This window comes from Saccostrea cucullata, unplaced genomic scaffold (genome assembly GCF_032062105.1).
Source record: "Saccostrea cucullata isolate Sc308-1 unplaced genomic scaffold, CSIRO_AGI_Scuc_v1 ctg822, whole genome shotgun sequence".
In the NCBI taxonomy this organism is placed as follows: Eukaryota; Metazoa; Mollusca; class Bivalvia; order Ostreida; family Ostreidae; genus Saccostrea; species Saccostrea cuccullata.
Window position 1 is genome coordinate 268,935 of NW_026928146.1, and position 5,493 is coordinate 274,427.

Consider the following 5,493-nt stretch of genomic DNA (forward strand, 5'->3'; position numbering starts at 1 on the left):
TCAGGTTTAGTTATCGCGGAGGCAATAGTTATTAAAGATAAAAAATTAATTCAAATAAAAAATAATGTAAATTTTGAAATTATTCTAGCGGATAACGGATTGATACCCATGAATATCAAAGAACGAACAGAAGTGTTGACGTTTTGCAAATGGAAACTCAAAATATGTGTCCAATTAAAAAGTGAAATAGGAGGTGCACAATGGCACAATGTAACAGAGTCTGTGAAAGTCTCATGAAATTTCATTCAATTGCACATGTATGAAAAGGATGGAGATAACGACCAGTATTCAACATCAAAAGTCAGTAAAACGATACAAAATAGGAGGAGAGCAAACACAAACCTCCAACACATCAGAAGTGGTATCAGATATAATGGAGTAGTGAGCATCCCCAGCTGCCGACCCATCACACCTATTGTCATGATCGAGAAATAACAGAAAAATCCGTCGTCAATTCAGTGTATAAATAATAGACTAACAATTAGTATGAACAATTCGGTACAATAAGCAACCAACTCAGGTGTGTTCACGTATTGACAATCCATAACTCACGTGCTTGTAGTTAAAACGTAGTAGACCATCATGCTTTTCGGTTCATTCACGAGACTGGACCATTGTTTGCTGTGAGCATGCGAGACCACGTGATCATGAATATTTCAATAAGAGGCGGTTTATTATCCGACTCGGAGAGAAAATAATATTTACCAAATAATATTTCATATCTTTTAAAAGTGATGGAGTAGAATTGTCTTATTTGCAGAAAGTATATAACTTATATAACTTGATGAGACACCACATATATTTATTTCTTTTTAAATAAAACACCAATACGGCATATATATCTTTAACTGCTATCATTCATATTCTGTTAGGCATCAGAGAGGGTTTATTGTATTTTCTGCTAACATTTGTTCTGTTTTTTTCCTCCTATAAATATCAGGAATCATCAATATTAACCCCGTAATGGACTTCGAAAAATATCAATGTAATAAATGATAAATTTCAAGGTCATATGAGAAAACTGTTAATAAGGAAACACGTTTCACAGTATTGATAATATAAGATTTCTGTACTAACACATTTTAATGGGGTATTTTTTAGGGAGAAATCCTTGGATAACTGGGTTTAATTAAAAGCAGGTTTGTTTTGTAGGGAAAATCCCTCGAAAAATTGGTTTAATCAATAGCAGGTAAATTTGAAAAATAAATATTTATACTTTAAATTAATTGGAATGAGGCTGTTTAAATATAGCTCTCAAGTTAAAAAAATATATCAATCATCCATTGGATTTTTTTCTGTTTTGAACAAGCACTTTAGAAATATTCTCCCTTTACCTTTTTATTTCTGATGAATAAGTATTGGTTTCCTTATTGGTTTCGATTTCTTGATTAAATCTTTGTTTAAAAAAATCCAAATAATATTAAGTTTATTTCAATAAAAAAGAATTAATCACATGCCATGTTTGCAATGAAAATTGTAGAGTTTAGATAGAAAATAATTTAATTCATTGTTTCATTCCAATGTAAATGGATATAAAATCGAGAGTAAATTGATACTTCTTGATTAAAAAGGGGATGTTACTGAAAACATGGTATCCATGGCATAGAACAATTGGTTTAGAGAATACCTGAATACCTATTTAAGTATTTCTTTTCATGTATCATCTTCAAACAGATGGGATGGGTAGGAAATGCTTTTCCAATTTTCAAGATATTCAACTTCTATGCATTGTTTGAGTTGATGTAAAAATTCTTTCTAATAACGAGTAAAAAGATTTTTTGTTTTACTTTTTACTATCAAGTAACACTAAAAATAAACACATGTTGAATATTTGTTGTCTAGCTTAAAATATCTTGCAGACCCAATGGTTCTCTCATCTGTTTTCTAGTTATCTTTGAATGATACACAAAATGACTGCTTTGGTATGTATTATTGACTTTAAAATTTTTTCATTTTCTCTCAGGAAGTCAACTATAATTTCACCATATGGTCTCCTATGAATAAACGGAGCGAAAAGTTTAAAATTAAAATGTCCTAGCGTATTTCAAGTTCTTTCACTTCATTTACTTGTATGGCGCAGTGCTGGAGTTGATCCTTACGTCTCGGTTTTAAATCTCACTGTACATATGTCTGACGTGGAGGCCGGTTTATCAGACGTGACTGTATAAACCGAGGCCCCGTCTCGCAGTAGGTGCTGGCACGAAAAAAAACCCTTCCCTGCTCAATGGCTCTGAGCGCAAAGTATAGGACAAAATTTGCAGGTCTCCACCGGCAAGTGGTGGCCTTTCCATTTGTGTGGAAAATTTGAGAGAGGGACGTTAAACAATATACAATCAATCAATTATTTACTTCATATTTTTTATTTTTTATATTACATTTTAAAAAACATTTGTCTTGTTGTTTGGTATAGATCTGCTTCCCATTAAATTCTATGTGTACGTGTTTCAATCCTTTCATTTTTATTTATTAAAACAAAAATCCTCTCAAGGAAGTTCTCAACAAATATTTTACTTTGGTTGTCATCTCCATTGTGATGAAAAGGAATACAGGAAAATATATAATACGCAGAATTTAATGTTGACTTGTAATTGTCGACAGGAAACTTGATTCTTTTCGATCTAGTCACATGTGAAAACAGTGTTTCTACATGGTAAACACTATGTGTATTTGGATTTTATTTTGTACATTGATAATGAGTTATAAGTTGGAGAAGTCTACAGCACTGATTTGTCATGGGTATTTTTTTTTCGATCTTTCAACTTTTTAGTGTTGCGTATTCAATAACTTGTTCAAATTTTCCTTCATTTGCTAAAAATAGATTAATACTCTACTTAAATAGGCGCAGTGGTTTGGAATGCTGTAGCGGATTTGTTGGAATCGTTCTGAATGAGACAGTCCATAACTGCACGCGTTAGTTGTTTTGTTTTTATGTGTTTGTTGTTTTTTAAGACAAAGGCAATTCAATGGGAATGGCATATATATATTATTTTGTACTTTAATGACCTTAATGTATGGCCGAAATTAATACTTATAGCTTAAAATAAGGCGAATCTTTGAAAAAATAATCTTTCTTCATTCTTATAAATAGGAAAAATTATCATACAATTTTAAAACTGAATTCCCTTTTAAATTAATTAAAAGAACCCTCTATATTTGAATGAGACAAAGATTGCAACAAGAAAATTATATTTACAGGGCTGTGTTTTATTTTCCTTGTCATTAAATATCCGGATGCATAAAGGTGTTGGTCTATCTTTTGTCCAGCTCTCCGTCTGTCTGTTAATCCGTTTTCCCTATAATATATATAATTGGAAAAAAATTAAACTATATCATTGATGGTTTGACTTTGAGCTATCATATTTCCACAAACAATAGGGTATTTCTTGTGACAAGACTTTTCTTTAAGTTGTGACATTTGTGATCTGATAAATTTGACATATACAGTTGACCTTTTTAGCAAAAATTCAACAAGGCCTAGTTCTTAAAATATAATTATTGTTTTAAGGCATGATCATGTTTTTCCTCCTTGAATAAGACGTCATGGCTTTGAACTTCAGGTTTGACCTACTGTTTAAGAAAAACAATGTTGGACTTAACTATTGAACGGTCGCAAATTTTCTTTCATTATTTTAAACTATTCGAAACATTTCGACAAATCAGCACTAAAGTCTTAAGAAGTTTGATACAAGACATTTTTTTGGCCTAGTTTTATTTTAAATAGCCCCAAATATGCTGTTTTTTTATTGTAGAAAGGTAGCACTATAATTTATACGCATTCATATGCATGATTTTTACAATGATATTAAGCATTATTCAAACTATTTTACGTAAAGTAATATCTTAATTATTGGCATGATTAACCAAAAACTGCAAGAATTCATTCAATGCGTGTACTTATTTAAATTATATTCTCAAGAAATCCTCGATATGACTAAATTTTGTAAATTCACGACACGATTGACATACCTTAAAAATATATAAGTATTGTTGGAAGTGATGTGAACACATGCTTTTTAATAGGATGCATTATACAGTATGTAGTGTATAGGAGGCCGTCTCCTTTGTGATAAAGGCACACATGTAAAATGCTATGGTACATTTTTACATATGCTGTCTATAGTAATGAAATTAATCTATTCCGTTCCAAACAAAAATTTCATTTTTTTTAATTCTATGATTTCTACATTATACTTATGGTGAGAGTAAGAAAAAAATGGAAACGCTTCCTAAGTAAACCGATACCGATTGCAAAATGAAACCAACAAATCAGAGTATTATTACTTACTTTCTATACACTTCATACATATTATTAAAAGAAGATATGCAAATGTCAAATAGTTAAATATTATATAAATCTTTAATTCTCTTCTTTGATCCCTGTGTGAATGGATGGTGACACAATACTTGAATTATTCAATACATGTACATTTTTTGTACAAATATGCTATCAAATGATATTTTGTACAGAAAGAGCATTAGGTCTTAATATGTGGAATATAGCAATGAACTTTTTTCACTTTTAAATGTAAAAAAAAGTACTTATCAACAAAAACCATTACTTTTCTTAAAATTTATAGTCATAATGTAGTAAACTTGAAAACTTCTTAATTTCTTTTAAGCTTGCAAGAATGGATTTTATGGCTACAACTGTAGGTTTAAATGCCCTCCTCCATCTTTCGGCCTGAGATGTCAGTCGGCGTGTCATTGTTCTAATGAAAGTTGTCATTATGTTTTTGGCTGCAAAAAAGCATCAGGTACCTTTTGTTAAAGGGCTTCTACAATTTTGCAATGCATGTTGCATCGCAAACAGGGGAAATAAAGCTACTTCTGTTCATAGCTGAATGTGAAGAGGGAACGTTTGGTGATTACTGCGAGTTTATTTGCCGATACCCTAACTATGGAAAAGAATGCCAACTTCAATGCAACTGTGATGAAGATCATTGTAATCCGTCTACAGGATGTAAAGGTAACCTTCGTTTATGAAATTTACCCCTATTTACTGCAGCAGTACATGTAAATCCCTCATTCTTGTTAGTCACAACAGATTTATTCAAGAGAAAGATATTCCTCTACAAAATGTTAATGTTTTATTGTACTTTAAAATTCCTAATTTTGTTATTCACGCAAGGCAGCGTGTTTTTGTTTTATTTTGTTTTGTTTTGTTTTTTTAAAAGAAAACTGCGTTCTTTTCCCCTTCTTTCATCGTATTATTCAGTTTTCATACCAAAAGAGGCTCAAGGAAGCAAAAGAATGGACAACTTGACTGCAAAAACTCGAAAACAAATCTAAATCTTTCAATGTCTTAAAGGTTGAAAGATATAATAACATGGATCCTCTTATTATTCTTTAATATGCATAATACATGAGTTTATTGTAATGTTCATAATATTTAATTTCCTGACGATGTAAAAAAATTGTTTTACTTTAAGCAAAAAATTACATCATATGTTCTGTATTTTCATTTAGATTTTACTTCTACTCACAGTACCTCCT

At 30.9% G+C, this 5,493-nt stretch overlaps 1 long non-coding RNA gene across 1 annotated transcript; it reads left to right on the forward strand.

Moving 5' to 3' along the window:
• The first annotated feature begins 2,623 nt into the window (after positions 1–2,623).
• Positions 2,624–4,747, forward strand: LOC134276569 (uncharacterized). The gene is made up of 3 exons (XR_009994077.1): positions 2,624–2,736; positions 2,840–2,910; positions 4,620–4,747. It is a non-coding gene; the product is annotated as an uncharacterized LOC134276569 (long non-coding RNA).
• Positions 4,748–5,493: the final 746 nt, after the last annotated feature.